The sequence below is a fragment of the Triturus cristatus genome, unplaced genomic scaffold (assembly GCF_964204655.1).
Source record: "Triturus cristatus unplaced genomic scaffold, aTriCri1.1 SCAFFOLD_230, whole genome shotgun sequence".
In the NCBI taxonomy this organism is placed as follows: domain Eukaryota; kingdom Metazoa; phylum Chordata; class Amphibia; order Caudata; family Salamandridae; genus Triturus; species Triturus cristatus.
The window spans coordinates 799,762-825,568 of NW_028187659.1; positions in this window are offsets into that span (position 1 = coordinate 799,762).

Sequence of the window (25,807 nt, forward strand, 5' to 3'; positions counted from 1 at the left end):
ATTGGAGCCCAAGCACAGCATAAAACAATAAGACCCCCTAACCTAGACCTGAACCTGCTGTGCCATAGTGGAGCCCAAGCACAGCATAACACACTGTGAGACCCCCAACCTAGACCTGTACCTGCTGTGCCATAGTGGAGCCCAAGCACAGCATAAAACAATGAGACCCCCTAACCTAGACCTGAACCTGCTGCGGCATAGTGGAGCCCAAGCACAGCATAAAACACTGAGAGACCCCCTAACCTAAACCTGAACCTATTGTGCCATAGTGGAGCCCAAGCACAGCATAAAACACTGTGAGACCCCCTAACCTAGACCTGAACCTGCTGTGCCATAGTGGAGCACAAGGTAAAACACTGCGAGACCCCCTAACCTAGACCTGAACCTGCTGTGCCATAGTGGAGCCCAAGCACAGCATAAAACACTGTGAAACCCCCTAACCTAGACCTGAACCTGCTTTGCCATAGTGGAGCCCAAGCATAGCGTAAAACACTGCGAGACCCGCTAATCTAGACCTGAACCAGCTTTGCCATAGTGGAGCCCAAGCACAGCATAACACACTGTGAGACCCCCAACCTAGACCTGTACCTGCTGTGCCATAGTGGAGCCCAACCACAAGGTAAAACACTGTGAGGCCCCCTAACCTAGACCTGAACCTGCCGTGCCATCTTGAAGACCAAGCACAGCATAAAACACTATGAGGCCCCGTAACCTAGACCTGAATCTGCTGTGCCATAGTGGAGCCCAAGCACAGCATAACATACTGTGAGACCCCCTAACCTAGACCTGAACCTGCTGTGCCATAGTGGAGCTCATGCACAGCATAAAACACTATGAGACCCCCGAACCTAGACCTGAACTTGCTGCGCCATAGTGGAGTCCAAGCACAGCATAAAACAATGTGAGACCCTCTATCCTAGACCTGAACCTGCTGTGCCCTAGTGGAGCCCAGGCACAGCATAAAACACTATGAGTCTCCCTAACCTAGACCTGGACCTGCTGCGCCATAGTGGAGCCCAAGCACAGCATAAAACACTATGAGACCCCCTAACCTAGACCTGAATCTGCTGTGCCATAGTGGAGCCCAAGCACAGCATAAAACACTGGGAAACCCCCTAACCTAGACCTGAACCTGCTGTGCCATAGTGGAGCCCATGCACAGCATAAAAAAGTATGAGACCCCCTAACCTAGACCTGAACCTGCTGCGCGATAGTGGAGTCCAAGCACAGCATAAAACACTGTGAGGCCCTCTATCCTAGACCTGAACCTGCTGTGCCATAGTGGAGCCCAAGCACAGCACAAAACACTGTGAGACTCCCTCACCTAGACCTGAACCTGCTGCGCCATAGTGGAGCCAAAGCACAGTATAAAACACTATGAGACGACCGAGCCTAGACCTGAAGCTGCTGCACCATAGTGGAGCTCAAGCACAGCATAAAACACTGTGAGACCCCCTAACCTAGACCTGAATCTGCTGTGCCACAGTGGAGCCCAAGCACAGCATAAAACCCTGGGAGACCCCCTAACCTAGACCTGAACCTGCTGTGCCATAGTGGAGCACAAGGTAAAACACTGTGAGACCCCCTAACCTAGACCTGAACCTGCTGTGCCATAGTGGAGCCCAAGCATGGCGTAAAATACTGTGAGACCCCCTACCCTAGACCTGAACCTGCTGTGTCATACTGGAGCCAAAGCACAGCATAAAACACTGAGAGACCCCCTAACCTAGACCTGAACCTGCTGTGCCATAGTGGAGCCCAAGCACAGCATAAAACACTGTGAGATCCCCTAACCTAGACCTGAACCTGCTGCTCCATAGTGGAGCCCAAGCACAGCATAAAACACTGTGAGACCCCCTAACCTAGACCTGAACCTGCTGCGCCATAGTGGAGCCGAAGCACAGCAGAAAACACTGTGAGACCCCCTAACCTAGACCTGAACCTGCTGCAACATAGTGGAGCCCAAGCACAGCTTAAAACACTGAGAGACCCCCTAACCTAAACCTGAACCTATTGTGCCATAGTGGAGCCCAAGCACAGCATAAAACACTGTGAGACCCCCTAACCTATACCTGAACCTGCTGTGCCATAGTGGAGCTCATGCACAGCATAAAACACTATGAGACCCCCTAACCTAGACCTGAACCTGCTGCGCCATAGTGGAGTCCAAGCACAACATAAAACACTGTGAGACCCTCTATCCTAGACCTGAACCTGCTGTGCCCTAGTGGAGCCCAGGCACAGCATAAAACACTATGAGACCCCCTAACCTAGACCTGAATCTGCTGTGCCATAGTGGAGCCCAAGCACAGCATAAAACACTGTGCGACCCCCTAACCTAGACCTGAACCTGCTGTGCCATAGTGGAGCCCATGCACAGCATAAAACAGTATGAGACCCCCTAACCTAGACCTGAACCTGCTGCGCCATAGTGGAGTCCAAGCACAGCATAAAACACTGTGAGACCCTCTATCCTAGACCTGAACCTGCTGTGCCCTAGTGGAGCCCAGGCACAGCATAAAACACTATGAGACCTCCTAACCTAGACCTGAATCTGCTGTGCCATAGTGGAGCCCAAGCACAGCATAAAACACTGTGAAACCCCCTAACCTAGACCTGAACCTGCTGTGCCATAGTGGAGCCCATGCACAGCATAAAACAGTATGAGACCCCCTAACCTAGACCTGAACCTGCTGCGCGATAGTGGAGTCCAAGCACAGCATAAAACACTGTGAGGCCCTCTATCCTAGACCTGAACCTGCTGTGCCATAGTGGAGCCCAAGCACAGCACAAAACACTGTGAGACTCCCCCACCTAGACCTGAACCTGCTGCGCCATAGTGGAGCCAAAGCACAGTATAAAACACTATGAGACGACCGAGCCTAGACCTGAAGCTGCTGCACCATAGTGGAGCCCAAGCACAGCATAAAACACTGTGAGACCCCCTAACCTAGACCTGAATCTGCTGTGCCACAGTGGAGCCCAAGCACAGCATAAAACCCTGGGAGACCCCCTAACCTAGACCTGAACCTGCTGTGCCATAGTGGAGCACAAGGTAACACACTGTGAGAGCCCCTAACCTAGACCTGAACCTGCTGTGCCATAGTGGAGCCCAAGCACGGCGTAAAACACTGTGAGACCCCCTACCCTAGACCTGAACCTGCTGTGTCATACTGGAGCCAAAGCACAGCATAAAACACTGAGAGACCCCCTAACCTAGACCTGAACCTGCTGTGCCATAGTGGAGCCCAAGCACAGCATAAAACACAGAGAGACCCCCAAACCTAGACCTGAACCTGCTGCGCCATAGTGGAGCCCAAGCACAGCATTAAACACTGTGAGACCCCCTTACCTAGAACTGAACCTGCTGTGCCATAGTGGAGCCCAAGCACAGCATAAAACACTGTGAGACCCCCTAACCTAGAACTGCACCTGCTGTGCCATAGTGGAGTCCAAGCACTTCATAAAACAATGTGAGACCCCCTGACCTAGACCTGAACTTGCTGTGCCATAGTGGAGCACAAGGTAAAACACTGTGAGACCCCCTAACCTAGACCTGAGCCTGCTGTGCCATAGTGGCGCCTAAGCACAGCATAAAACATTGTGAGACCCCCTACCCTAGACCTGAACCTGCTGTGCCATACTGGAGCCCAAGCACAGCATAAAACACTGAGAGACCCCCTAACCTAGACCTGAACCTGCTGTGCCATGGTGGAGCCCAAGCACAGCATAAAACACTGTGAGACCCGCTAACCTAGACCTGAACCTGCTGTGCCATAGTGGAACCCAAGCACAGCATCAAACACTGTGAGACCCCCTAACCTAGACCTGAACCTGCTGAGCCATAGTGGAGCCCAAGCACATCATAAAACACTGTGAGACCCCCTAACCTAGACCTGAACCTGCTGTGCCATCTTGAAGCCCAAGCACAGCATAAAACACTATGAGACCCCCTAACCTAGACCTGAATCTGCTGTGCCATAGTGGAGCCCAAGCACAGCATAAAACACTGTGAGACCCCCTAACCTAGAACTGAACCTGCTGCGCCATAGTGGAGCCCAAGTACTGCATAAAACACTGTGAGACTCCCTAACCTAGAACTGAACCTGCTGCGCCATAGTGGAGCCCAAGCACAGCATAAATAACTGTGAGACCCCCTAACCTAGACCTGAACATGCTGTGCCATAGTGGAGCCCAACCACAAGGTAAAACACTGTGAGGCCCCCTAACCTAGACCTGAACCTGCTGTGCCATCTTGAAGCCCAAACACAGCATAAAACACTATGAGACCCCCTAACCTAGACCTGAATCTGCTGTGCCATAGTGGAGCCCAAGCACAGCATAAAACACTGTGAAACCCCCTAACCTAGACCTGAACCTGCTGTGCAATAGTGGAGCCCATGCACAGCATAAAACAGTATGAGACCCCCTAACCTAGACCTGAACCTGCTGCGCGATAGTGGAGTCCAAGCACAGCATAAAACACTGTGAGGCCCTCTATCCTAGACCTGAACCTGCTGTGCCATAGTGGAGCCCAAGCACAGCACAAAACACTGTGAGACTCCCTCACCTAGACCTGAACCTGCTGCGCCATAGTGGAGCCAAAGCACAGTATAAAACACTATGAGACGACCGAGCCTAGACCTGAAGCTGCTGCACCATAGTGGAGCCCAAGCACAGCATAAAACACTGTGAGACCCCCTAACCTAGACCTGAATCTGCTGTGCCACAGTGGAGCCCAAGCACAGCATAAAACCCTGGGAGACCCCCTAACCTAGACCTGAACCTGCTGTGCCATAGTGGAGCACAAGGTAAAACACTGTGAGACCCCCTAACCTAGACCTGAACCTGCTGTGCCATAGTGGAGCCCAAGCACGGCGTAAAACACTGTGAGACCCCCTACCCTAGACCTGAACCTGCTGTGTCATACTGGAGCCAAAGCACAGCATAAAACACTGAGAGACCCCCTAACCTAGACCTGAACCTGCTGTGCCATAGTGGAGCCCAAGCACAGCATAAAACACAGAGAGACCCCCAAACCTAGACCTGAACCTGCTGCGCCATAGTGGAGCCCAAGCACAGCATTAAACACTGTGAGACCCCCTTACCTAGAACTGAACCTGCTGTGCCATAGTGGAGCCCAAGCACAGCATAAAACACTGTGAGACCCCCTAACCTAGAACTGCACCTGCTGTGCCATAGTGGAGTCCAAGCACTTCATAAAACAATGTGAGACCCCCTGACCTAGACCTGAACTTGCTGTGCCATAGTGGAGCACAAGGTAAAACACTGTGAGACCCCCTAACCTAGACCTGAGCCTGCTGTGCCATAGTGGCGCCTAAGCACAGCATAAAACATTGTGAGACCCCCTACCCTAGACCTGAACCTGCTGTGCCATACTGGAGCCCAAGCACAGCATAAAACACTGAGAGACCCCCTAACCTAGACCTGAACCTGCTGTGCCATGGTGGAGCCCAAGCACAGCATAAAACACTGTGAGACCCGCTAACCTAGACCTGAACCTGCTGTGCCATAGTGGAACCCAAGCACAGCATCAAACACTGTGAGACCCCCTAACCTAGACCTGAACCTGCTGAGCCATAGTGGAGCCCAAGCACATCATAAAACACTGTGAGACCCCCTAACCTAGACCTGAACCTGCTGTGCCATCTTGAAGCCCAAGCACAGCATAAAACACTATGAGACCCCCTAACCTAGACCTGAATCTGCTGTGCCATAGTGGAGCCCAAGCACAGCATAAAACACTGTGAGACCCCCTAACCTAGAACTGAACCTGCTGCGCCATAGTGGAGCCCAAGTACTGCATAAAACACTGTGAGACTCCCTAACCTAGAACTGAACCTGCTGCGCCATAGTGGAGCCCAAGCACAGCATAAATAACTGTGAGACCCCCTAACCTAGACCTGAACATGCTGTGCCATAGTGGAGCCCAACCACAAGGTAAAACACTGTGAGGCCCCCTAACCTAGACCTGAACCTGCTGTGCCATCTTGAAGCCCAAACACAGCATAAAACACTATGAGACCCCCTAACCTAGACCTGAATCTGCTGTGCCATAGTGGAGCCCAAGCACAGCATAAAACACTGTGAAACCCCCTAACCTAGACCTGAACCTGCTGTGCAATAGTGGAGCCCATGCACAGCATAAAACAGTATGAGACCCCCTAACCTAGACCTGAACCTGCTGCGCGATAGTGGAGTCCAAGCACAGCATAAAACACTGTGAGGCCCTCTATCCTAGACCTGAACCTGCTGTGCCATAGTGGAGCCCAAGCACAGCACAAAACACTGTGAGACTCCCTCACCTAGACCTGAACCTGCTGCGCCATAGTGGAGCCAAAGCACAGTATAAAACACTATGAGACGACCGAGCCTAGACCTGAAGCTGCTGCACCATAGTGGAGCCCAAGCACAGCATAAAACACTGTGAGACCCCCTAACCTAGACCTGAATCTGCTGTGCCACAGTGGAGCCCAAGCACAGCATAAAACCCTGGGAGACCCCCTAACCTAGACCTGAACCTGCTGTGCCATAGTGGAGCACAAGGTAAAACACTGTGAGACCCCCTAACCTAGACCTGAACCTGCTGTGCCATAGTGGAGCCCAAGCACGGCGTAAAACACTGTGAGACCCCCTACCCTAGACCTGAACCTGCTGTGTCATACTGGAGCCAAAGCACAGCATAAAACACTGAGAGACCCCCTAACCTAGACCTGACCCTGCTGTGCCATAGTGGAGCCCAAGCACAGCATAAAACACAGAGAGACCCCCAAACCTAGACCTGAACCTGCTGCGCCATAGTGGAGCCCAAGCACAGCATAAAACACTGTGAGATCCCCTAACCTAGACCTGAACCTGCTGCTCCATAGTGGAGCCCAAGCACAGCATAAAGCACAGCATAAAACACTGTGAGACCCCCTAACCTAGACCTGAACCTGCTGCGCCATAGTGGAGCCCAAGCACAGCATAAAACACTGTGAGACCCCCTAACCTAGACCTGAACCTGCTGCGGCATAGTGGAGCCCAAGCACAGCATAAAACACTGAGAGACCCCCTAACCTAAACCTGAACCTATTGTGCCATAGTGGAGCCCAAGCACAGCATAAAACACTGTGAGACCCCCTAACCTAGACCTGAACCTGCTGCGCCATAGTGGAGTCCAAGCACAGCATAAAACACTGTGAGACCCTCTATCCTAGACCTGAACCTGCTGTGCCCTAGTGGAGCCCAGGCACAGCATAAAACACTATGAGACCTCCTAACCTAGACCTGAATCTGCTGTGCCATAGTGGAGCCCAAGCACAGCATAAAACACTGTGAAACCCCCTAACCTAGACCTGAACCTGCTGTGCCATAGTGGAGCCCATGCACAGCATAAAACAGTATGAGACCCCCTAACCTAGACCTGAACCTGCTGCGCGATAGTGGAGTCCAAGCACAGCATAAAACACTGTGAGGCCCTCTATCCTAGACCTGAACCTGCTGTGCCATAGTGGAGCCCAAGCACAGCACAAAACACTGTGAGACTCCCCCACCTAGACCTGAACCTGCTGCGCCATAGTGGAGCCAAAGCACAGTATAAAACACTATGAGACGACCGAGCCTAGACCTGAAGCTGCTGCACCATAGTGGAGCCCAAGCACAGCATAAAACACTGTGAGACCCCCTAACCTAGACCTGAATCTGCTGTGCCACAGTGGAGCCCAAGCACAGCATAAAACCCTGGGAGACCCCCTAACCTAGACCTGAACCTGCTGTGCCATAGTGGAGCACAAGGTAACACACTGTGAGAGCCCCTAACCTAGACCTGAACCTGCTGTGCCATAGTGGAGCCCAAGCACGGCGTAAAACACTGTGAGACCCCCTACCCTAGACCTGAACCTGCTGTGTCATACTGGAGCCAAAGCACAGCATAAAACACTGAGAGACCCCCTAACCTAGACCTGAACCTGCTGTGCCATAGTGGAGCCCAAGCACAGCATAAAACACAGAGAGACCCCCAAACCTAGACCTGAACCTGCTGCGCCATAGTGGAGCCCAAGCACAGCATTAAACACTGTGAGACCCCCTTACCTAGAACTGAACCTGCTGTGCCATAGTGGAGCCCAAGCACAGCATAAAACACTGTGAGACCCCCTAACCTAGAACTGCACCTGCTGTGCCATAGTGGAGTCCAAGCACTTCATAAAACAATGTGAGACCCCCTGACCTAGACCTGAACTTGCTGTGCCATAGTGGAGCACAAGGTAAAACACTGTGAGACCCCCTAACCTAGACCTGAGCCTGCTGTGCCATAGTGGCGCCTAAGCACAGCATAAAACATTGTGAGACCCCCTACCCTAGACCTGAACCTGCTGTGCCATACTGGAGCCCAAGCACAGCATAAAACACTGAGAGACCCCCTAACCTAGACCTGAACCTGCTGTGCCATGGTGGAGCCCAAGCACAGCATAAAACACTGTGAGACCCGCTAACCTAGACCTGAACCTGCTGTGCCATAGTGGAACCCAAGCACAGCATCAAACACTGTGAGACCCCCTAACCTAGACCTGAACCTGCTGAGCCATAGTGGAGCCCAAGCACATCATAAAACACTGTGAGACCCCCTAACCTAGACCTGAACCTGCTGTGCCATCTTGAAGCCCAAGCACAGCATAAAACACTATGAGACCCCCTAACCTAGACCTGAATCTGCTGTGCCATAGTGGAGCCCAAGCACAGCATAAAACACTGTGAGACCCCCTAACCTAGAACTGAACCTGCTGCGCCATAGTGGAGCCCAAGTACTGCATAAAACACTGTGAGACTCCCTAACCTAGAACTGAACCTGCTGCGCCATAGTGGAGCCCAAGCACAGCATAAATAACTGTGAGACCCCCTAACCTAGACCTGAACATGCTGTGCCATAGTGGAGCCCAACCACAAGGTAAAACACTGTGAGGCCCCCTAACCTAGACCTGAACCTGCTGTGCCATCTTGAAGCCCAAACACAGCATAAAACACTATGAGACCCCCTAACCTAGACCTGAATCTGCTGTGCCATAGTGGAGCCCAAGCACAGCATAAAACACTGTGAAACCCCCTAACCTAGACCTGAACCTGCGGTGCAATAGTGGAGCCCATGCACAGCATAAAACAGTATGAGACCCCCTAACCTAGACCTGAACCTGCTGCGCGATAGTGGAGTCCAAGCACAGCATAAAACACTGTGAGGCCCTCTATCCTAGACCTGAACCTGCTGTGCCATAGTGGAGCCCAAGCACAGCACAAAACACTGTGAGACTCCCTCACCTAGACCTGAACCTGCTGCGCCATAGTGGAGCCAAAGCACAGTATAAAACACTATGAGACGACCGAGCCTAGACCTGAAGCTGCTGCACCATAGTGGAGCCCAAGCACAGCATAAAACACTGTGAGACCCCCTAACCTAGACCTGAATCTGCTGTGCCACAGTGGAGCCCAAGCACAGCATAAAACCCTGGGAGACCCCCTAACCTAGACCTGAACCTGCTGTGCCATAGTGGAGCACAAGGTAAAACACTGTGAGACCCCCTAACCTAGACCTGAACCTGCTGTGCCATAGTGGAGCCCAAGCACGGCGTAAAACACTGTGAGACCCCCTACCCTAGACCTGAACCTGCTGTGTCATACTGGAGCCAAAGCACAGCATAAAACACTGAGAGACCCCCTAACCTAGACCTGAACCTGCTGTGCCATAGTGGAGCCCAAGCACAGCATAAAACACAGAGAGACCCCCAAACCTAGACCTGAACCTGCTGCGCCATAGTGGAGCCCAAGCACAGCATTAAACACTGTGAGACCCCCTTACCTAGAACTGAACCTGCTGTGCCATAGTGGAGCCCAAGCACAGCATAAAACACTGTGAGACCCCCTAACCTAGAACTGCACCTGCTGTGCCATAGTGGAGTCCAAGCACTTCATAAAACAATGTGAGACCCCCTGACCTAGACCTGAACTTGCTGTGCCATAGTGGAGCACAAGGTAAAACACTGTGAGACCCCCTAACCTAGACCTGAGCCTGCTGTGCCATAGTGGCGCCTAAGCACAGCATAAAACATTGTGAGACCCCCTACCCTAGACCTGAACCTGCTGTGCCATACTGGAGCCCAAGCACAGCATAAAACACTGAGAGACCCCCTAACCTAGACCTGAACCTGCTGTGCCATGGTGGAGCCCAAGCACAGCATAAAACACTGTGAGACCCGCTAACCTAGACCTGAACCTGCTGTGCCATAGTGGAACCCAAGCACAGCATCAAACACTGTGAGACCCCCTAACCTAGACCTGAACCTGCTGAGCCATAGTGGAGCCCAAGCACATCATAAAACACTGTGAGACCCCCTAACCTAGACCTGAACCTGCTGTGCCATCTTGAAGCCCAAGCACAGCATAAAACACTATGAGACCCCCTAACCTAGACCTGAATCTGCTGTGCCATAGTGGAGCCCAAGCACAGCATAAAACACTGTGAGACCCCCTAACCTAGAACTGAACCTGCTGCGCCATAGTGGAGCCCAAGTACTGCATAAAACACTGTGAGACTCCCTAACCTAGAACTGAACCTGCTGCGCCATAGTGGAGCCCAAGCACAGCATAAATAACTGTGAGACCCCCTAACCTAGACCTGAACATGCTGTGCCATAGTGGAGCCCAACCACAAGGTAAAACACTGTGAGGCCCCCTAACCTAGACCTGAACCTGCTGTGCCATCTTGAAGCCCAAACACAGCATAAAACACTATGAGACCCCCTAACCTAGACCTGAATCTGCTGTGCCATAGTGGAGCCCAAGCACAGCATAAAACACTGTGAAACCCCCTAACCTAGACCTGAACCTGCTGTGCAATAGTGGAGCCCATGCACAGCATAAAACAGTATGAGACCCCCTAACCTAGACCTGAACCTGCTGCGCGATAGTGGAGTCCAAGCACAGCATAAAACACTGTGAGGCCCTCTATCCTAGACCTGAACCTGCTGTGCCATAGTGGAGCCCAAGCACAGCACAAAACACTGTGAGACTCCCTCACCTAGACCTGAACCTGCTGCGCCATAGTGGAGCCAAAGCACAGTATAAAACACTATGAGACGACCGAGCCTAGACCTGAAGCTGCTGCACCATAGTGGAGCCCAAGCACAGCATAAAACACTGTGAGACCCCCTAACCTAGACCTGAATCTGCTGTGCCACAGTGGAGCCCAAGCACAGCATAAAACCCTGGGAGACCCCCTAACCTAGACCTGAACCTGCTGTGCCATAGTGGAGCACAAGGTAAAACACTGTGAGACCCCCTAACCTAGACCTGAACCTGCTGTGCCATAGTGGAGCCCAAGCACGGCGTAAAACACTGTGAGACCCCCTACCCTAGACCTGAACCTGCTGTGTCATACTGGAGCCAAAGCACAGCATAAAACACTGAGAGACCCCCTAACCTAGACCTGACCCTGCTGTGCCATAGTGGAGCCCAAGCACAGCATAAAACACAGAGAGACCCCCAAACCTAGACCTGAACCTGCTGCGCCATAGTGGAGCCCAAGCACAGCATAAAACACTGTGAGATCCCCTAACCTAGACCTGAACCTGCTGCTCCATAGTGGAGCCCAAGCACAGCATAAAGCACAGCATAAAACACTGTGAGACCCCCTAACCTAGACCTGAACCTGCTGCGCCATAGTGGAGCCCAAGCACAGCATAAAACACTGTGAGACCCCCTAACCTAGACCTGAACCTGCTGCGGCATAGTGGAGCCCAAGCACAGCATAAAACACTGAGAGACCCCCTAACCTAAACCTGAACCTATTGTGCCATAGTGGAGCCCAAGCACAGCATAAAACACTGTGAGACCCCCTAACCTAGACCTGAACCTGCTGTGCCATAGTGGAGCACAAGGTAAAACACTGTGAGACCCCCTAACCTAGACCTGAACCTGCTGTGCCATAGTGGAGCCCAAGCACAGCATAAAACACTGTGAGACTCCCTAACCTAGACCTGAACCTGCTGTGCCATAGTGGAGCCCAAGCATAGCGTAAAACACTGCGAGACCCCCTAATCTAGACCTGAACCTGCTGTGCCATAGTGGAGCCCAAGCACAGCATAACACACTGTGAGACCCCCAACCTAGACCTGTACCTGCTGTGCCATAGTGGAGCCCAAGCACAGCATAAAAAACTGTGAGACCCCCTAACCTAGACCTGAACATGCTGTGCCATAGTGGAGCCCAACCACAAGGTAAAACACTGTGATGCTCCCTAACCTAGACCTGAACCTGCCGTGCCATCTTGAAGACCAAGCACAGCATAAAACACTATGAGGCCCCCTAACCTAGACCTGAATCTGCTGTGCCATAGTGGAGCCCAAGCACAGCATAAAATACTGTGAGACCCCCTAACCTAGACCTGAACCTGCTGTGCCATAGTGGAGCTCATGCACAGCATAAAACACTATGAGACCCCCAACCTAGACCTGAACCTGCTGTGTCATACTGGAGCCAAAGCACAGCATAAAACACTGAGAGACCCCCTAACCTAGACCTGAACCTGCTGTGCCATAGTGGAGCCCAAGCACAGCATAAAACACAGAGAGACCCCCAAACCTAGACCTGAACCTGCTGCGCCATAGTGGAGCCCAAGCACAGCATAAAACACTGTGAGATCCCCTAACCTAGACCTGAACCTGCTGCTCCATAGTGGAGCCCAAGCACAGCATAAAACACCGTGAGACCCCCTAACCTAGACCTGAACCTGCTGCGCCATAGTGGATCCCAAGCACAGCATAAAACACTGTGAGACCCCCTAACCTAGACCTGAACCTGCTGCGGCATAGTGGAGCCCAAGCACAGCATAAAACACTGAGAGACCCCCTAACCTAAACCTGAACCTATTGTGCCATAGTGGAGCCCAAGCACAGCATAAAACACTGTGAGACCCCCTAACCTAGACCTGAACCTGCTGTGCCATAGTGGAGCACAAGGTAAAACACTGCGAGACCCCCTAACCTAGACCTGAACCTGCTGTGCCATAGTGGAGCCCAAGCACAGCATAAAACACTGTGAGACCCCCTAACCTAGACCTGAACCTGCTGTGCCATAGTGGAGCCCAAGCATAGCGTAAAACACTGCGAGACCCCCTAATCTAGACCTGAACCTGCTGTGCCATAGTGGAGCCCAAGCACAGCATAACACACTGTGAGACCCCCAACCTAGACCTGTACCTGCTGTGCCATAGTGGAGCCCAAGCAGAGCATAAAAACTGTGAGACCCCCTAACCTAGACCTGAACATGCTGTGCCATAGTGGAGCCCAACCACAAGGTAAAACACTGTGAGGCCCCCTAACCTAGACCTGAACCTGCCGTGCCATCTTGAAGACCAAGCACAGCATAAAACACTATGAGGCCCCGTAACCTAGACCTGAATCTGCTGTGCCATAGTGGAGCCCAAGCACAGCATAACATACTGTGAGACCCCCTAACCTAGACCTGAACCTGCTGTGCCATAGTGGAGCTCATGCACAGCATAAAACACTATGAGACCCCCTAACCTAGACCTGAACCTGCTGCGCCATAGTGGAGTCCAAGCACAGCATAAAACACTGTGAGACCCTCTTTCCTAGACCTGAACCTGCTGTGCCCTAGTGGAGCCCAGGCACAGCATAAAACACTATGAGACACCCTAACCTAGACCTGAACCTGCTGCGCCATAGTGGAACCCAAGCACAGCATAAAACACTATGAGACCCCCTAACCTAGACCTGAATCTGCTGTGCCATAGTGGAGCCCAAGCACAGCATAACATACTGTGAGACCCCCTAACCTAGACCTGAACCTGCTGTGCCATAGTGGAGCTCATGCACAGCATAAAACACTATGAGACCCCCGAACCTAGACCTGAACCTGCTGCGCCATAGTGGAGTCCAAGCACAGCATAAAACACTGTGAGACCCTCTATCCTAGACCTGAACCTGCTGTGCCCTAGTGGAGCCCAGGCACAGCATAAAACACTATGAGTCTCCCTAACCTAGACCTGGACCTGCTGCGCCATAGTGGAGCCCAAGCACAGCATAAAACACTATGAGACCCCCTAACCTAGACCTGAATCTGCTGTGCCATAGTGGAGCCCAAGCACAGCATAAAACACTGTGAAACCCCCTAACCTAGACCTGAACCTGCTGTGCCATAGTGGAGCCCATGCACAGCATAAAAAAGTATGAGACCCCCTAACCTAGACCTGAACCTGCTGCGCGATAGTGGAGTCCAAGCACAGCACAAAACACTGTGAGACTCCCTCACCTAGACCTGAACCTGCTGCGCCATAGTGGAGCCAAAGCACAGTATAAAACACTATGAGATGACCGAGCCTAGACCTGAAGCTGCTGCACCATAGTGGAGCTCAAGCACAGCATAAAACACTGTGAGACCCCCTAACCTAGACCTGAATCTGCTGTGCCACAGAGGAGCCCAAGCACAGCATAAAACCCTGGGAGACCCCCTAACCTAGACCTGAACCTGCTGTGCCATAGTGGAGCACAAGGTAAAACACTGTGAGACCCCCTAACCTAGACCTGAACCTGCTGTGCCATAGTGGAGCCCAAGCATGGCGTAAAATACTGTGAGACCCCCTACCCTAGACCTGAACCTGCTGTGTCATACTGGAGCCAAAGCACAGCATAAAACACTGAGAGACCCCCTAACCTAGACCTGACCCTGCTGTGCCATAGTGGAGCCCAAGCACAGCATAAAACACAGAGAGACCCCCAAACCTAGACCTGAACCTGCTGCGCCATAGTGGAGCCCAAGCACAGCATAAAACACTGTGAGATCCCCTAACCTAGACCTGAACCTGCTGCTCCATAGTGGAGCCCAAGCACAGCATAAAGCACAGCATAAAACCTGAACCTGCTGTGCCATAGTGGAGCTCATGCACAGCATAAAACACTATGAGACCCCCAACCTAGACCTGAACCTGCTGTGTCATACTGGAGCCAAAGCACAGCATAAAACACTGAGAGACCCCCTAACCTAGACCTGAACCTGCTGTGCCATAGTGGAGCCCAAGCACAGCATAAAACACAGAGAGACCCCCAAACCTAGACCTGAACCTGCTGCGCCATAGTGGAGCCCAAGCACAGCATAAAACACTGTGAGATCCCCTAACCTAGACCTGAACCTGCTGCTCCATAGTGGAGCCCAAGCACAGCATAAAACACTGTGAGACCCCCTAACCTAGACCTGAACCTGCTGCGCCATAGTGGATCCCAAGCACAGCATAAAACACTGTGAGACCCCCTAACCTAGACCTGAACCTGCTGCGGCATAGTGGAGCCCAAGCACAGCATAAAACACTGAGAGACCCCCTAACCTAAACCTGAACCTATTGTGCCATAGTGGAGCCCAAGCACAGCATAAAACACTGTGAGACCCCCTAACCTAGACCTGAACCTGCTGTGCCATAGTGGAGCACAAGGTAAAACACTGCGAGACCCCCTAACCTAGACCTGAACCTGCTGTGCCATAGTGGAGCCCAAGCACAGCATAAAACACTGTGAGACCCCCTAACCTAGACCTGAACCTGCTGTGCCATAGTGGAGCCCAAGCATAGCGTAAAACACTGCGAGACCCCCTAATCTAGACCTGAACCTGCTGTGCCATAGTGGAGCCCAAGCACAGCATAACACACTGTGAGACCCCCTAACCTAGACCTGAACCTGCTGTGCCATAGTGGAGCCCAAGCAGAGCATAAAAACTGTGAGACCCCCTAACCTAGACCTGAACATGCTGTGCCATAGTGGAGCCCAACCACAAGGTAAAACACTGTGAGGCCCCCTAACCTAGACCTGAACCTGCCGTACCATCTTGAAGACCAAACACAGCATAAAACACTATGAGGCCCCGTAACCTAGACCTGAATCTGCTGTGCCATAGTGGAGCCCAAGCACAGCATAACATACTGTGAGACCCCCTAACCTAGACCTGAACCTGCTGTGCCATAGTGGAGCTCATGCACAGCATAAAACACTATGAGACCCCCTAACCTAGACCTGAACCTGCTGCGCCATAGTGGAGTCCAAGCACAGCATAAAACACTGTGAGACCCTCTTTCCTAGACCTGAACCTGCTGTGCCCTAGTGGAGCCCAGGCACAGCATAAAACACTATGAGACACCCTAACCTAGACCTGAACCTGCTGCGCCATAGTGGAACCCAAGCACAGCATAAAACACTATGAGACCCCCTAACCAAGACCTGAATCTGCTGTGCCATAGTGGAGCCCAAGCACAGCATAACATACTGTGAGACCCCCTAACCTAGACCTGAACCTGCTGTGCCATAGTGGAGCTCATGCACAGCATAAAACACTATGAGACCCCCGAACCTAGACCTGAACCTGCTGCGCCATAGTGGAGTCCAAGCACAGCATAAAACACTGTGAGACCCTCTATCCTAGACCTGAACCTGCTGTGCCCTAGTGGAGCCCAGGCACAGCATAAAACACTATGAGTCTCCCTAACCTAGACCTGGACCTGCTGCGCCATAGTGGAGCCCAAGCACAGCATAAAACACTATGAGACCCCCTAACCTAGACCTGAATCTGCTGTGCCATAGTGGAGCCCAAGCACAGCATAAAACACTGTGAAACCCCCTAACCTAGACCTGAACCTGCTGTGCCATAGTGGAGCCCATGCACAGCATAAAAAAGTATGAGACCCCCTAACCTAGACCTGAACCTGCTGCGCGATAGTGGAGTCCAAGCACAGCATAAAACACTGTGAGACCCCCTAACCTAGACCTGAATCTGCTGTCCCACAGTGGAGCCCAAGCACAGCATAAAACCCTGGGAGACCCCCTAACCTAGACCTGAACCTGCTGTGCCATAGTGGAGCACAAGGTAAAACACTGTGAGACCCCCTAACCTAGACCTGAACCTGCTGTGCCATAGTGGAGCCCAAGCATGGCGTAAAATACTATGGGACCCCCTACCCTAGACCTGAACCTGCTGTGTCATACTGGAGCCAAAGCACAGCATAAAACACTGAGAGACCCCCTAACCTAGACCTGAACCTGCTGTGCCATAGTGGAGCCCAAGCACAGCATAAAACACAGAGAGACCCCCAAACCTAGACCTGAACCTGCTGTGCCATAGTGGAGCCCAAGCACAGCATAAAACACTGTGAGATCCCCTAACCTAGACCTGAACCTGCTGCTCCATAGTGGAGCCCAAGCACAGCATAAAACACTGTGAGACCCCCTAACCTAGACCTGAACCTGCTGCGCCATAGTGGAGCCCAAGCACAGCATAAAACACTGTGAGACCCCCTAACCTAGACCTGAACCTGCTGTGGCATAGTGGAGCCCAAGCACAGCTTAAAACACTGAGAGACCCCCTAACCTAAACCTGAACCTATTGTGCCATAGTGGAGCCCAAGCACAGCATAAAACACTGTGCGACCCCCTAACCTAGACCTGAACCTGCTGTGCCATAGTGGAGCTCATGCACAGCATAAAACACTATGAGACCCCCTAACCTAGACCTGAACCTGCTGCGCCATAGTGGAGTCCAAGCACAGCATAAAACACTGTGAGACCCTCTATCCTAGACCTGAACCTGCTGTGCCCTAGTGGAGCCCAGGCACAGCATAAAACACTATGAGACCCCCTAACCTAGACCTGAATCTGCTGTGCCATAGTGGAGCCCAAGCACAGCATAAAACACTGTGAAACCCCCTAACCTAGACCTGAACCTGCTGTGCCATAGTGGAGCCCATGCACAGCATAAAACAGTATGAGACCCCCTAACCTAGACCTGAACCTGCTGGGCGATAGTGGAGTCCAAGCACAGCATAAAACACTGTGAGGCCCTCTATCCTAGACCTGAACCTGCTGTGCCATAGTGGAGCCCAAGCACAGCACAAAACACTGTGAGACTCCCTCACCTAGACCTGAACCTGCTGCGCCATAGTGGAGCCAAAGCACAGTATAAAACACTATGAGACGACCGAGCCTAGACCTGAAGCTGCTGCACCATAGTGGAGCCCAAGCACAGCATAAAACACTGTGAGACCCCCTAACCTAGACCTGAATCTGCTGTGCCACAGTGGAGCCCAAGCACAGCATAAAACCCTGGGAGACCCCCTAACCTAGACCTGAACCTGCTGTGCCATAGTGGAGCACAAGGTAACACACTGTGAGAGCCCCTAACCTAGACCTGAACCTGCTGTGCCATAGTGGAGCCCAAGCACGGCGTAAAACACTGTGAGACCCCCTACACTAGACCTGAACCTGCTGTGTCATACTGGAGCCAAAGCACAGCATAAAACACTGAGAGACCCCCTAACCTAGACCTGAACCTGCTGTGCCATAGTGGAGCCCAAGCACAGCATAAAACACAGAGAGACCCCCAAACCTAGACCTGAACCTGCTGCGCCATAGTGGAGCCCAAGCACAGCATTAAACACTGTGAGACCCCCTTACCTAGAACTGAACCTGCTGTGCCATAGTGGAGCCCAAGCACAGCATAAAACACTGTGAGACCCCCTAACCTAGAACTGCACCTGCTGTGCCATAGTGGAGTCCAAGCACTTCATAAAACAATGTGAGACCCCCTGACCGAGACCTGAACTTGCTGTGCCATAGTGGAGCACAAGGTAAAACACTGTGAGACCCCCTAACCTAGACCTGAACCTGCTGTGCCATAGTGGCGCCTAAGCACAGCATAAAACATTGTGAGACCCCCTACCCTAGACCTGAACCTGCTGTGCCATACTGGAGCCCAAGCACAGCATAAAACACTGAGAGACCCCCTAACCTAGACCTGAACCTGCTGTGCCATGATGGAGCCCAAGCACAGCATAAAACACTGTGAGACCCGCTAACCTAGACCTGAACCTGCTGAGCCATAGTGGAGCCCAAGCACATCATAAAACACTGTGAGACCCCCTAACCTAGACCTGAACCTGCTGTGCCATCTTGAAGCCCAAGCACAGCATAAAACACTATGAGACCCCCTAACCTAGACCTGAATCTGCTGTGCCATAGTGGAGCCCAAGCACAGCATAAAACACTGTGAGACCCCCTAACCTAGAACTGAACCTGCTGCGCCATAGTGGAGCCCAAGTACTGCATAACACACTGTGAGACTCCCTAACCTAGAACTGAACCTGCTGCGCCATAGTGGAGCCCAAGCACAGCATAAATAACTGTGAGACCCCCTAACCTAGACCTGAACATGCTGTGCCATAGTGGAGCCCAACCACAAGGTAAAACACTGTGAGGCCCCCTAACCTAGACCTGAACCTGCTGTGCCATCTTGAAGCCCAAACACAGCATAAAACACTATGAGACCCCCTAACCTAGACCTGAATCTGCTGTGCCATAGTGGAGCCCAAGCACAGCATAAAACACTGTGAAACCCCCTAACCTAGACCTGAACCTGCTGTGCCATAGTGGAGCCCATGCACAGCATAAAACAGTATGAGACCCCCTAACCTAGACCTGAACCTGCTGTGCCATAGTGGAGCACAAGGTAAAACACTGTGAGACCCCCTAACCTAGACCTGAACCTGCTGTGCCATAGTGGAGCCCAAGCACAGCATAACATACTGTGAGACCCCCTAACCTAGACCTGAACCTGCTGTGCCATAGTGGAGCTCATGCACAGCATAAAACACTATGAGACCCCCTAACCTAGACCTGAACCTGCTGCGCCATAGTGGAGTCCAAGCACAGCATAAAACACTGTGAGACCCTCTTTCCTAGACCTGAACCTGCTGTGCCCTAGTGGAGCCCAGGCACAGCATAAAACACTATGAGACACCCTAACCTAGACCTGAACCTGCTGCGCCATAGTGGAACCCAAGCACAGCATAAAACACTATGAGACCCCCTAACCTAGACCTGAATCTGCTGTGCCATAGTGGAGCCCAAGCACAGCATAACATACTGTGAGACCCCCTAACCTAGACCTGAACCTGCTGTGCCATAGTGGAGCTCATGCACAGCATAAAACACTATGAGACCCCCGAACCTAGACCTGAACCTGCTGCGCCATAGTGGAGTCCAAGCACAGCATAAAACACTGTGAGACCCTCTATCCTAGACCTGAACCTGCTGTGCCCTAGTGGAGCCCAGGCACAGCATAAAACACTATGAGTCTCCCTAACCTAGACCTGGACCTGCTGCGCCATAGTGGAGCCCAAGCACAGCATAAAACACTATGAGACCCCCTAACCTAGACCTGAATCTGCTGTGCCATAGTGGAGCCCAAGCACAGCATAAAACACTGTGAAACCCCCTAACCTAGACCTGAACCTGCTGTGCCATAGTGGAGCCCATGCACAGCATAAAAAAGTATGAGACCCCCTAACCTAGACCTGAACCTGCTGCGCGATAGTGGAGTCCAAGCACAGCATAAAACACTGTGAGGCCCTCTATCCTAGACCTGAACCTGCTGTGCCATAGTGGAGCCCAAGCACAGCACAAAACACTGTGAGACTCCCTCACCTAGACCTGAACCTGCTGCGCCATAGTGGAGCCAAAGCACAGTATAAAACACTATGAGATGACCGAGCCTAGACCTGAAGCTGCTGCACCATAGTGGAGCTCAAGCACAGCATAAAACACTGTGAGACCCCCTAACCTAGACCTGAATCTGCTGTGCCACAGTGGAGCCCAAGCACAGCATAAAACCCTGGGAGACCCCCTAACCTAGACCTGAACCTGCTGTGCCATAGTGGAGCACAAGGTAAAACACTGTGAGACCCCCTAACCTAGACCTGAACCTGCTGTGCCATAGTGGAGCCCAAGCATGGCGTAAAATACTGTGAGACCCCCTACCCTAGACCTGAACCTGCTGTGTCATACTGGAGCCAAAGCACAGCATAAAACACTGAGAGACCCCCTAACCTAGACCTGACCCTGCTGTGCCATAGTGGAGCCCAAGCACAGCATAAAACACAGAGAGACCCCCAAACCTAGACCTGAACCTGCTGCGCCATAGTGGAGCCCAAGCACAGCATAAAACACTGTGAGATCCCCTAACCTAGACCTGAACCTGCTGCTCCATAGTGGAGCCCAAGCACAGCATAAAGCACAGCATAAAACACTGTGAGACCCCCTAACCTAGACCTGAACCTGCTGCGCCATAGTGGAGCCCAAGCACAGCATAAAACACTGTGAGACCCCCTAACCTAGACCTGAACCTGCTGCGGCATAGTGGAGCCCAAGCACAGCATAAAACACTGAGAGACCCCCTAACCTAAACCTGAACCTATTGTGCCATAGTGGAGCCCAAGCACAGCATAAAACACTGTGAGACCCCCTAACCTAGACCTGAACCTGCTGTGCCATAGTGGAGCACAAGGTAAAACACTGTGAGACCCCCTAACCTAGACCTGAACCTGCTGTGCCATAGTGGAGCCCAAGCACAGCATAAAACACTGTGAGACCCCCTAACCTAGACCTGAACCTGCTGTGCCATAGTGGAGCCCAAGCATAGCGTAAAACACTGCGAGACCCCCTAATCTAGACCTGAACCTGCTGTGCCATAGTGGAGCCCAAGCACAGCATAACACACTGTGAGACCCCCAACCTAGACCTGTACCTGCTGTGCCATAGTGGAGCCCAAGCACAGCATAAAAAACTGTGAGACCCCCTAACCTAGACCTGAACATGCTGTGCCATAGTGGAGCCCAACCACAAGGTAAAACACTGTGATGCTCCCTAACCTAGACCTGAACCTGCCGTGCCATCTTGAAGACCAAGCACAGCATAAAACACTATGAGGCCCCCTAACCTAGACCTGAATCTGCTGTGCCATAGTGGAGCCCAAGCACAGCATAAAATACTGTGAGACCCCCTAACCTAGACCTGAACCTGCTGTGCCATAGTGGAGCTCATGCACAGCATAAAACACTATGAGACCCCCAACCTAGACCTGAACCTGCTGTGTCATACTGGAGCCAAAGCACAGCATAAAACACTGAGAGACCCCCTAACCTAGACCTGAACCTGCTGTGCCATAGTGGAGCCCAAGCACAGCATAAAACACAGAGAGACCCCCAAACCTAGACCTGAACCTGCTGCGCCATAGTGGAGCCCAAGCACAGCATAAAACACTGTGAGATCCCCTAACCTAGACCTGAACCTGCTGCTCCATAGTGGAGCCCAAGCACAGCATAAAACACTGTGAGACCCGCTAACCTAGACCTGAACCTGCTGCGCCATAGTGGATCCCAAGCACAGCATAAAACACTGTGAGACCCCCTAACCTAGACCTGAACCTGCTGCGGCATAGTGGAGCCCAAGCACAGCATAAAACACTGAGAGACCCCCTAACCTAAACCTGAACCTATTGTGCCATAGTGGAGCCCAAGCACAGCATAAAACACTGTGAGACCCCCTAACCTAGACCTGAACCTGCTGTGCCATAGTGGAGCACAAGGTAAAACACTGCGAGACCCCCTAACCTAGACCTGAACCTGCTGTGCCATAGTGGAGCCCAAGCACAGCATAAAACACTGTGAGACCCCCTAACCTAGACCTGAACCTGCTGTGCCATAGTGGAGCCCAAGCATAGCGTAAAACACTGCGAGACCCCCTAATCTAGACCTGAACCTGCTGTGCCATAGTGGAGCCCAAGCACAGCATAAAACACTGTGAGACCCGCTAACCTAGACCTGAACCTGCTGCGCCATAGTGGATCCCAAGCACAGCATAAAACACTGTGAGACCCCCTAACCTAGACCTGAACCTGCTGCGGCATAGTGGAGCCCAAGCACAGCATAAAACACTGAGAGACCCCCTAACCTAAACCTGAACCTATTGTGCCATAGTGGAGCCCAAGCATAGCGTAAAACACTGCGAGACCCCCTAATCTAGACCTGAACCTGCTGTGCCATAGTGGAGCCCAAGCACAGCATAACACACTGTGAGACCCCCAACCTAGACCTGTACCTGCTGTGCCATAGTGGAGCCCAAGCAGAGCATAAAAACTGTGAGACCCCCTAACCTAGACCTGAACATGCTGTGCCATAGTGGAGCCCAACCACAAGGTAAAACACTGTGAGGCCCCCTAACCTAGACCTGAACCTGCCGTGCCATCTTGAAGACCAAGCACAGCATAAAACACTATGAGGCCCCGTAACCTAGACCTGAATCTGCTGTGCCATAGTGGAGCCCAAGCACAGCATAACATACTGTGAGACCCCCTAACCTAGACCTGAACCTGCTGTGCCATAGTGGAGCTCATGCACAGCATAAAACACTATGAGACCCCCTAACCTAGACCTGAACCTGCTGCGCCATAGTGGAGTCCAAGCACAGCATAAAACACTGTGAGACCCTCTTTCCTAGACCTGAACCTGCTGTGCCCTAGTGGAGCCCAGGCACAGCATAAAACACTATGAGACACCCTAACCTAGACCTGAACCTGCTGCGCCATAGTGGAACCCAAGCACAGCATAAAACACTATGAGACCCCCTAACCAAGACCTGAATCTGCTGTGCCATAGTGGAGCCCAAGCACAGCATAACATACTGTGAGACCCCCTAACCTAGACCTGAACCTGCTGTGCCATAGTGGAGCTCATGCACAGCATAAAACACTATGAGACCCCCGAACCTAGACCTGAACCTGCTGCGCCATAGTGGAGTCCAAGCACAGCATAAAACACTGTGAGACCCTCTATCCTAGACCTGAACCTGCTGTGCCCTAGTGGAGCCCAGGCACAGCATAAAACACTATGAGTCTCCCTAACCTAGACCTGGACCTGCTGCGCCATAGTGGAGCCCAAGCACAGCATAAAACACTATGAGACCCCCTAACCTAGACCTGAATCTGCTGTGCCATAGTGGAGCCCAAGCACAGCATAAAACACTGTGAAACCCCCTAACCTAGACCTGAACCTGCTGTGCCATAGTGGAGCCCATGCACAGCATAAAAAAGTATGAGACCCCCTAACCTAGACCTGAACCTGCTGCGCGATAGTGGAGTCCAAGCACAGCATAAAACACTGTGAGGCCCTCTATCCTAGACCTGAACCTGCTGTGCCATAGTGGAGCCCAAGCACAGCACAAAACACTCTGAGACTCCCTCACCTAGACCTGAACCTGCTGCGCCATAGTGGAGCCAAAGCACAGTATAAAACACTATGAGATGACCGAGCCTAGACCTGAAGCTGCTGCACCATAGTGGAGCTCAAGCACAGCATAAAACACTGTGAGACCCCCTAACCTAGACCTGAATCTGCTGTCCCACAGTGGAGCCCAAGCACAGCATAAAACCCTGGGAGACCCCCTAACCTAGACCTGAACCTGCTGTGCCATAGTGGAGCACAAGGTAAAACACTGTGAGACCCCCTAACCTAGACCTGAACCTGCTGTGCCATAGTGGAGCCCAAGCATGGCGTAAAATACTGTGAGAACCCCTACCCTAGACCTGAACCTGCTATGTCATACTGGAGCCAAAGCACAGCATAAAACACTGAGAGACCCCCTAACCTAGACCTGAACCTGCTGTGCCATAGTGGAGCCCAAGCACAGCATAAAACACAGGGAGACCCCCAAACCTAGACCTGAACCTGCTGTGCCATAGTGGAGCCCAAGCACAGCATAAAACACTGTGAGATCCCCTAACCTAGACCTGAACCTGCTGCTCCATAGTGGAGCCCAAGCACAGCATAAAACACTGTGAGACCCCCTAACCTAGACCTGAACCTGCTGCGCCATAGTGGAGCCCAAGCACAGCATAAAACACTGTGAGACCCCCTAACCTAGACCTGAACCTGCTGTGGCATAGTGGAGCCCAAGCACAGCTTAAAACACTGAGAGACCCCCTAACCTAAACCTGAACCTATTGTGCCATAGTGGAGCCCAAGCACAGCATAAAACACTGTGCGACCCCCTAACCTAGACCTGAACCTGCTGTGCCATAGTGGAGCTCATGCACAGCATAAAACACTATGAGACCCCCTAACCTAGACCTGAACCTGCTGCGCCATAGTGGAGTCCAAGCACAGCATAAAACACTGTGAGACCCTCTATCCTAGACCTGAACCTGCTGTGCCCTAGTGGAGCCCAGGCACAGCATAAAACACTATGAGACCCCCTAACCTAGACCTGAATCTGCTGTGCCATAGTGGAGCCCAAGCACAGCATAAAACACTGTGAAACCCCCTAACCTAGACCTGAACCTGCTGTGCCATAGTGGAGCCCATGCACAGCATAAAACAGTATGAGACCCCCTAACCTAGACCTGAACCTGCTGGGCGATAGTGGAGTCCAAGCACAGCATAAAACACTGTGAGGCCCTCTATCCTAGACCTGAACCTGCTGTGCCATAGTGGAGCCCAAGCACAGCACAAAACACTGTGAGACTCCCTCACCTAGACCTGAACCTGCTGCGCCATAGTGGAGCCAAAGCACAGTATAAAACACTATGAGACGACCGAGCCTAGACCTGAAGCTGCTGCACCATAGTGGAGCCCAAGCACAGCATAAAACACTGTGAGACCCCCTAACCTAGACCTGAATCTGCTGTGCCACAGTGGAGCCCAAGCACAGCATAAAACCCTGGGAGACCCCCTAACCTAGACCTGAACCTGCTGTGCCATAGTGGAGCACAAGGTAACACACTGTGAGAGCCCCTAACCTAGACCTGAACCTGCTGTGCCATAGTGGAGCCCAAGCACGGCGTAAAACACTGTGAGACCCCCTACACTAGACCTGAGCCTGCTGTGTCATACTGGAGCCAAAGCACAGCATAAAACACTGAGAGACCCCCT